Source organism: Artemia franciscana, chromosome 14 (genome assembly GCF_032884065.1).
Source record: "Artemia franciscana chromosome 14, ASM3288406v1, whole genome shotgun sequence".
NCBI lineage: Eukaryota > Metazoa > Arthropoda > Branchiopoda > Anostraca > Artemiidae > Artemia > Artemia franciscana.
The window spans coordinates 41,359,744-41,369,582 of record NC_088876.1 but is presented as its reverse complement, the minus strand read 5'-3'; the positions used below and the strand labels follow the sequence as shown (position 1 = coordinate 41,369,582).

At 33.5% G+C, this 9,839-nt stretch overlaps 1 long non-coding RNA gene across 1 annotated transcript; it reads right to left on the bottom strand.

The window, feature by feature from the left end:
- Positions 1-2,796: 2,796 nt before the first annotated feature.
- LOC136035734 (uncharacterized) lies at positions 2,797-4,817 on the bottom strand. The gene is made up of 2 exons (XR_010619504.1): positions 4,651-4,817; positions 2,797-4,126 (listed from the first exon to the last, which is right to left on the bottom strand). It is a non-coding gene; the product is annotated as an uncharacterized LOC136035734 (long non-coding RNA).
- Between the last annotated feature and the right edge of the window lie 5,022 nt (positions 4,818-9,839).

The following is a 9,839-nucleotide window of genomic DNA, read 5'->3' as shown; positions in this document are numbered from 1 at the left end:
CGTGATGCTGGTGGACCAAAGACGTGTAAATCCTTAAGGAGTGGGAAGGGGAGACACTAAATTTATTTAGGAGCTTAAGGAGGGCGATATACACATTAGCTCTATGGATTATGTCTTTACGTCGATATCCCGCTCAATTTGAAGAAACTGTGACGTCAAATAGTTTAAATGAGGACACAGAAATTTCAGGAGGTATAAGATTTAGAAAACAGGGCGAGGATTTGAGGAAACGGATCGGCATTATCATGACTTATTGGGGTTTACTGTCATGTCTAAGCCCAAGGCCTCATCCTTAATTTCATTAAGGATACTCATAGGGTTGCTTATTAAATTTCTAAAGCGACTGTCAACAGCAATTAGGTCATAATCAAATTTTCATCGGTCAGTAAATTCCTTCGCGAGGCTGTTAATCATGACTGAAAAAAAGGAGGGGGCCTAGGAGAGTACCTTGAGGTATGCCATTGTGGACAAGGAGACGATTTGAATAAGGATTCTGGTATTTGACCAATTATATTTTTGAAGGAGATTTCCTTCAGAAGGAAATTCAGAGATTTCCTTCAGATGAATAGATTTCCAATCTATTTTTTGAAGGAGGCAACCAATTTCATCAGTAAGGGATCAACATTGAACTTGCTGACAAGTTTCTCAATTAAAATATTGCGGTTAACAAGGTCAAATACTTTCTGAAGGTAAATGGAAATTACATTTAGCCAGGAATTGGGCTTTTGGAGGATTTTTCCCGATGTGGTCAATAAGAGAAACCAGGTAGTGGGAAGTAGAAGTGGATTTTAGATTCTTGAATTGCCTCAGGTCAGTAAGAGGTAGAATTTTTTCCTTTAGCCAATCTGCAAGAATCTTCTCTTAAAGATTCGAGAAAATATGAATAAGAGTAATAGGATAAACGCCTTAAAAACCAGGCTTTCCGTTTTTCTTTTGCAAAGGGGTCATGAAACCTTATTTCCAAATTGTTGGAATTCACCCAGACTCGGTAATCTTGTTAAACAGGAAAGACAAGGGTCTTAGAAAGGAAGTCACCGAAGGCAGCAATAAGAGGAAACAGGAGATCCAAAGGACAAACACTTGTTTTTCTTAGTTTTTCAATTATTCTTTCTATCACAGACGGGGAAACAGTGGGAAATGAAGGGGATAGGGCTTTTGTTGGTAATTGGTCGGAAAATACTAGAAGACCCTGGACAATGGAAGCGAGGAATTTAATTAGATTACTGGCAGTAAAATCAGGGGGCTAGGGTAGGTTGAAGTTAAGCTGCTCAAGCTTCCTGCCACCTAGTTTTTCAGCCTCGGAATACCAATTTTGTGGTTTATTAGTGAACAATACTTCGACTTTATTTTTGTAGTACGATCGTGGCAATTGGCGATTATCTCTTTTAATTGATTAAATAAAAAAAAATAAGTTTTTTGAAATTAAAGTAAGGAGGGACATTAAAACTTAAAACGAACAGAAATTACCCCGTATATGAAAGGGGCTTTCCTCCTCGACACCCCGCTCTTTACGCTAAAGTTTTTTATTGTTTTAAAAAGTAGAGTTGCGAGAAAGAATCAAACTTTAGCGCAAGGAGCGGGGTGTCGAGGAAGAAAGCCCCTTTCATATACGGAGTAATTTCTGTTAGTTTTAAGTTTTAATGTCGCTCCTTACTTTCATTTCAAAAAACTTGTTTTTTTATTTAATTTCTGAAAGTTTTGAATTAATGCATGTCTGATTTTGGCTCTCCGTACATGTTAAAATGAAATTTGCATATTAATTCTTTTTTTGGCTAAATGGCCCAGTGTCCCAGTCTGTAATTTCTCTTTGAGCGTCCCAGTCGTCATTTATATTCTCTGTGTCCCGGTGTCCCGGTTGTCATTTGTCTCTCGGTCTATAATTTATCTTTGAGTGTCCCGGTCGTCATTTATATCTCCCGGTCGTTATTTGTGTCCCAGTGTCCCAGTCTGTAATTTCTCTTTGAGTGTCCCGGTCGTCTTTTATATTCCCTGTGTCCCGGTTTTTAGTTGTCCTTTTCTCCTTTATTTTTCAGTTTTTTTCCTTTTTTTGTTTTTTTTCTTTTTTCAGTTTTTAGTTTTTTTAGTTTTTTTTATTAGTTTTTGTTTTTTTTTTTGTTTTTTTGTAGTTTTTACCTTCTTTTAGTTTTTTTTATTTCTTTTTCTTTTTTAGTTTTAAGTTTTTTAGCTTTTTTTTAGTTTTTTTTGTAGTTTTTATCTTTATATATATATATATATATATATAAATATATATATATATATATATATATATATATACATATATATATATATATATATATACTAGCTGTTGGGGTGGCGCTTCGCGCCACCCCAACACCTAGTTGGTGGGGGCGCTTCGCGCCCCCCCCAAGCCCCCCCGCGCGCGTAAGTCGTTACGCGCCATAATAGTTACGCGCCATTGTAGTTGTGTCCCTATGTCCCACCTGTGAATATAGATATATATATATATATATATATATATATATATATATATATATATATATATATATATATATATATATATATATATATATATATATATATATATATATATATATATATATATATATATATATATATATATGGTTTTAACTACGTAAAACTTGCGAATATACAACATTCTTTGCTGTCCCATTGTCTTTGCATATAAATAGATTGTCAGGTTTACCGACTCTTGAACATGCAACATATAATGGTCCATGGGAAAACAATCTGTATTCAGATCTATACCTCATGATTCTAATGATTGCCCTTGAGCTTTGTTGATGGTGATTGCTAATCGACCATTCCCTGTCCCGGTGTCCCGGTCGTCATTTATATCCCCCTGTTTCCCCCGGTGTCCCCGTTGTAGTTGTGTCCCTGTGTCCCGGTCGTCATTTATATTCCCTGTGTCCCGATCGTCATTTGTATCCCGGTGTCCCGGTCTGTATATACATTCGTTTTTTAGTTTTGTTTTTCTCCTTTATTTTTTTCCTTTTTTTTTCTTTTTTAGCTTATTTAGATTTTTAGATTTTTTAGTTTTTTTATTAGTTTTTAGTTTTTTTTTCTTTTTAGTTTTTTTTGTCCCGGTCGTCATTTATATCCCCCTGTTTCCCCCGGTGTCCCCGTTGTAGTTGTGTCCCTGTGTCCCGGTCGTCATTTATATTCCCTGTGTCCCGGTCGTCATTTGTATCCCGGTGTACCGGTCTGTATATACATTCGTTTTTTAGTTTTGTTTTTCTCCTTTATTTTTTTCCTTTTTTTTTCTTTTTTAGTTTATTTAGATTTTTAAATTTTTTAGTTTTTTTATTAGTTTTTAGTTTTTTTTTCTTTTTAGTTTTTTTGTAGTTTTTACCTTCTTTTTAGTTTTGTTAGTTTTTTTTTTACTTATGTCCTGGTCGTCATTTATACTCCCTGTGTCCCGGTGCTTTGTTGATTGCTAATCGAACATTCCTTTTGTCCTGGTCGCCTTCTCTTTGAGTGTCGTCATTTATTTTTTTCTTTTTTAGTTCTTTTAGTTTTTACCTTTTTTAGTTTTTTTTAGTTTTTTAGATGAAAATTTTTTTTAGTTTTTTCCTTTTTTTCTTTTTAGTTTTTTATTGGTTTTTACCTTTATTTTAGCTTATTTTTCAGTTTTTTCCTTTTTTTTTAGTTTTTTTTTTATTTTTTATTTTTTTTAGTTTTTTACCTTTTTTTAGTTTTTTTAGTTTTTTTAGTTTTTTAGCTTTTTTACTTTTTTTTATTAGTTTTTAGTTTTTTTGTAGTTTTTGCCTTTTTTTAGTTTTTTCAGTTTTTTTTTTAGTTTTTTATTGGTTTTTACCTTTATTTTAGCTTATTTTTCAGTTTTTTCCTTTTTTTTAGTTTTTTTTAGTTTTTAGTTTTTTTAGTTTTTTACTTTTTTTTAGTTTTTTTAGTTTTTTTAGTTTTTTAGCTTTTTTATTTTTTTTTATTAGTTTTTAGTTTTTTTTGTAGTTTTTGCCTTTTTTTTAGTTTTTTTAGTTTTTTAGCTTTTTTATTAGTTTTTAGTTTTTTTTGTAGTTTTTGCCTTTTTTTAGTTTTTTTAGTTTTTTAGCTTTTTTATTTTTTTTATTAGTTTTTAGTTTTTTTTGTAGTTTTTGCCTTTTTTTAGTTTTTTCAGTTTTGACGTCACCTGAACTAAAAAAACTAACGTAAGTTTTTCAATTGGTTTTTACCTTTATTTTAGCTTATTTTTCAGTTTTTTCCTTTTTTTTAGTTTTTTTTAGTTTTTAGTTTTTTTTAGTTTTTTACCTTTTTTTAGTTTTTTTAGTTTTTTTAGTTTTTTAGCTTTTTTATTTTTTTTATTAGTTTTTAGTTTTTTTTGTAGTTGTTGCCTTTTTTTAGTTTTTTTAGTTTTTTAGCTTTTTTATTAGTTTTTAGTTTTTTTTGTAGTTTTTGCCTTTTTTTAGTTTTTTTAGTTTTTTAGCTTTTTTATTTTTTTTTATTAGTTTTTAGTTTTTTTTGTAGTTTTTGCCTTTTTTTAGTTTTTTCAGTTTTGACGTCACCTGATCCAGTTTTTTCAGGTGACGTCACCTGATCCATCCACAGACAGACAGACAGACAACTTATTTTTATATATATAGATCTTCTATATATATAAAAATAAGTTGTCTGTCTGTCTGTGGATGTGTGGATGGATGTGTCAGGTGACGTCACCTGAAAAAACTGGATTAGGTGACGTCAAAACTGAAAAAACTAAAAAAAGGCAAAAACTACAAAAAAAACTAAAAACTAATAAAAAAAATAAAAAAGCTAAAAAACTAAAAAAACTATAAAGGTAAAAACCAATAAAAAACTAAAAAAAAAACTGAAAAAACTAAAAAAAGGCAAAAACTACAAAAAAAAACTAAAAACTAATAAAAAAAGTAAAAAAGCTAAAAAACTAAAAAAACTAAAAAAACTAAAAAAAGGTAAAAAACTAAAAAAAATAAAAAATAAAAAAAAACTAAAAAAAAGGAAAAAACTGAAAAATAAGCTAAAATAAAGGTAAAAACCAATAAAAAACTAAAAAAAAAGGAAAAAACTAATAAATGACGACACTCAAAGAGAAAGCGACCAGGACAAAAGGAATGTTCGATTAGCAATCAACAAAGCACCGGGACACAGGGAGTATAAATGACGACCAGGACATAAGTAAAAAAAAAAAAACTATCAAAAACTAAAAAAACTAAAAAAAGGTAAAAAACTAAAAAAACTAAAAACTAAAAAAAAACTAAAAAAGGTAAAAACTAAAAGAACTAAAAAAGAAAAAAATAAATGACGACACTCAAAGAGAAAGCGACCAGGACAAAAGGAATGTTCGATTAGCAATCAACAAAGCACCGGGACACAGGGAGTATAAATGACGACCAGGACACAAGTAAAAAAAAAAATTAACAAAACTAAAAAGAAGGTAAAAACTACAAAAAAACTAAAAAGAAAAAAAACTAAAAACTAATAAAAAAACTAAAAAATCTAAAAATCTAAATAAACTAAAAAAGAAAAAAAAAGGAAAAAAATAAAGGAGAAAAACAAAACTAAAAAACGAATGTATATACAGACCGGTACACCGGGATACAAATGACGACCGGGACACAGGGAATATAAATAACGACCGGGACACAGGGACACAACTACAACGGGGACACCGGGGGAAACAGGGGGATATAAATGACGACCGGGACAAAAAAACTAAAAAGAAATAAAAACTAAAAACTAATAAAAAAAACTAAAAAATCTAAAAATCTAAATAAGCTAAAAAAGAAAAAAAAAGGAAAAAAATAAAGGAGAAAAACAAAACTAAAAAACGAATGTATATACAGACCGGGACACCGGGATACAAATGATGACCGGGACCCGGGACACAGGGAATATAAATGACGACCGGGACACAGGGACACAACTACAACGGGGACACCGGGGGAAACAGGGGGATAACCTGACAATCTATTTATATGCAAAGACAATGGGACAGCAAAGAATGTTGTATATTCGCAAGTTTTACGTAGTTAAAACCATATATATATATATATCTATATTCACAGGTGGGACATAGGGACACAACTACAATGGCGCGTAACTATTATGGCGCGTAACGACTTACGCGCGCGGGGGGGCTTGGGGGGGGGCGCGAAGCGCCCCCACCAACTAGGTGTTGGGGTGGCGCGAAGCGCCACCCCAACAGCTAGTATATATATATATATATATATATATATATATATATATCTATATATATAAAAATAAGTTGTCTGTCTGTGTGTCTGTCTGTCTGTCAGGTGACGTCATGTTTATGTGTTGACTGACGTCATGAAGTTAGTTGTCGTCATTTTTGCTTTGACGGTGATACAACATTAACAGCTTTTTTTTCGCTTTGCAAAAATGATTCTTTTGCAAAAAAACTGCTGTATACTGAAGTGCCTTCGTATTACACGTGGAATACTAAAAATAAAGTATTTGAACGTCTAAAACAGGGTAAGTCAGTCGACGGCCAACCTACCATCTTCAAAGATACCACGATAGGAAGACTCTACACCGTTCACCCCAATCAACATGAATGCTTCTTTCTACGCCTGCTTTTGGTGAATGTACCCGGTCCGACATCCTTTGAGTATTTGAGAACTGTAAACGGTACTATACATGACACTTACCGTAGTGCATGCCAAGCTCTGAATTTATTGGAGAATGACCAACACTGGGATAACTGCATCAATGACGCGTGCGAAACGTCAACCCCAAGTCAAATTCGTGCATTGTTTGGCATCATTTTAACAACTTGCTCTCTATCAGCTCCTACAGAGTTATGGGAAAAATATAAGTCAAAAATGTCCGAAGATATACTCCATCGAAAACAGTTAGAGACGTCAGATATGACTTTTGATTTTACATCAGAAATTTATAACTACACTTTAGTTATTATAGAAGATTTGTGCGTACGTATGGCAAACAAACCTCTTCAGGATTTGGGAATGCCTTCACCTAACCGTATCGCTGCTGTTTCGACATGTGTAGAATTGGATCGTGAACAAAGTTACAGTACGAGTGATCTATTGTCGTATGTACAAAATAACATTTCCAAGTTAACGTCGGAACTAAAAGACATTTATGATACGATAATGCATTGTGTCGATAACAACGTTGAAGAAATTTTCTTTTTGGATGCGCCAGGAGGTACTGGTAAAACATTTGTGATAAAACTGATTCTGGCATCAATTCGATCAAAAAATGATATAGCGTTGGCAATTGCGTCGTCCGGAATAGCCGCAACATTGCTGCCTGGTGGAAGAACTGCTCATTCCGCTTTGAAATTGCCTCTGAATTTGCATTCTACAGACATTCCCAAGTGCAATATTTCCAAATCATCTGGGATGGGTAAAGTATTGCAGCAATGCAAACTTATTATTTGGGATGAGTGGACAATGGCACACAAAAAAATCGCTCGAGGCTCTGGATCAATGCTTGAAAGATTTGAGAGGGAAGTCGAAACCCTTTGGCAGCACATTAATATTGCTTGCGGGAGATTTCAGGCAAACATTACCTATAATACCTAGATCAACTCCTGCAGACGAAATGAATGCTTGCCTGAAAAATTCTAATTTATGGGCACACGTAAAAATATTAAAATTAACTACAAATATGCGTGTCCGATTGCAAACCGATGACTCTGGTCAAACATTTTCAGATCAATTGCTGACAATTGGAAACGGAAAGCTCCCAGTAGACTCAATTTCAGGACGTATACAACTACCTGCTGATTTCTGTAATTTAGTGACGTCCAAAAATGAATTGATTGAAAAAGTATTTCCGAATATTCTAAAATATTATAAAAATAATAAATGGCTAAGTGAAAGAGCGATTCTCGCACCCAAAAATATAGACGTCCACGAAATCAACAATATTGTTTTGACCAAGATTCGAGACCAGGCAGTCCTCTACAAGTCAGTCGACACAGTTTTGGAACCAAATGAAGCGGTTAATTATCCATCTGAATTTTTAAATTCCATAGATCTTTCAGGGTTTCCACCACACGTGCTACAACTAAAAATAGGCGTACCAATAATACTTTTAAGAAATATAAACCCACCAAAGCTTTGCAATGGCACTCGACTTGCCGTAAAAAAAAACAATGGAAAACCTAATAGAGGCCACAATCTTGACAGGGCCTTTTGAGGGTGAGGCTGTTCTTATTCCTCGCATTCCCATGATTCCAACGGATCTGCCTTTTCAATTTAAAAGATTGCAATTCCCAATTCGATTAGCATTTGCAATCACCATTAACAAAGCTCAAGGTCAATCATTAGAAAAATGTGGTATAGATCTTAGTACTGATTGTTTTTCCCATGGACAATTGTACGTTGCATGTTCGAGGGTCGGTAAACCTGACAATCTATTTATATGCAGCGACAATTGGACAGCGAAGAATGTTGTATATTCGCAAGTTTTACGCAGTTAATTTGTATTGTATCTATCTATCTATCTATCTATATAAAAACGAGTTGTGTGTATGTATGTTTGTTTGTTTGTAAAAAGAGCGTTTGCATATGATGTCATTATTAGTACATACGGCTTTGTATATGCAGAGACAATGGGAAAGCCAAGAATGTTGTATATTCGCAATTTTTACGTAGTTTAACTCCTGCAGACGAAATGAATGCTTGCCTAAAAAATTCTAATTTATGGGCACACGTAAAAATATTAAAATTAACTACAAATATGCGTGTCCGATTACAAAACGATGACTCTGGTCAAACAGTAGACTCAATTTCAGGACGTATACAACTACCTGCTGATTTCTGTAATTTAGTGACGTCCAAAAATGAATTGATTGAAAAAGTATTTCGGAATATTCTAAAAAATTATAAAAATAATAAATGGCTAAGTGAAAGAGCGATTCTCGCACCCAAAAATATAGACGTCCACGAAATCAAGAATATTGTTTTGACCAAGATTCGAGACCAGGCAGTCCTTTACAAGTCAGTCGACACAGTTTTGGAACCAAATGAAGCGGTTAATTATCCATCTGAATTTTTAAATTCCATAGATCCTTCAGGGTTTCAACAACACGTGCTACAACTAAAAATAGGCGTACCAATAATACTGTTAAGAAATATAAACCCACCAAAGCTTTGCAATGGCACTCGACTTGCCGTAAAAAAAAACAATGGAAAACCTAATAGAGGCCACAATCTTGACAGGGCCTTATGAGGGTGAGGCTGTTCTTATTCCTCGCATTCCCATGATTCCAACGGATCTGCTTTTTCAATTTAAAAGATTGCAATTCCCAATTCGATTAGTATTTGCAATCACCATTAACAAAGCTCATGGTCAATCATTAGAAAAATGTGGTATAGACCTTAATACTGATTGTTTTTCCCATGGACAATTGTACGTTGCATGTTCGAGGGTCGGTAAACCTGACAATGTATTTATATGCAGCGACAATTGGACAGCGAAGAATGTTGTATATTCGCAAGTTTTACGCAGTTAATTTGTATTGTATCTATCTATCTATCTATCTATATAAAAACGAGTTGTGTGGATGCATGTTTGTTTGTTTGTAAAAAGAGCGTTTGCATATGACGTCATTATTAGTACATACGGCTTTGTATATGTACAGACAATGGGAAAGCCAAGAATGTTGTTTATTCGCAATTTTTACGTAGTTTGAAACACATATAAATCTATCTATATTCACAGGTGGGACACAGGGACGCAACTACAATGGCGCATAACTAATATGGCGCGTAACGACTTACGCGCGCGGGGGGGCTTGGGGGGGCGCGAAGCGCCCCACCAACTAGGTGTTGGGGTGGCGCGAAGTGCCACCCCAACAGCTAGTATATATTTATATATATATATATATATATATA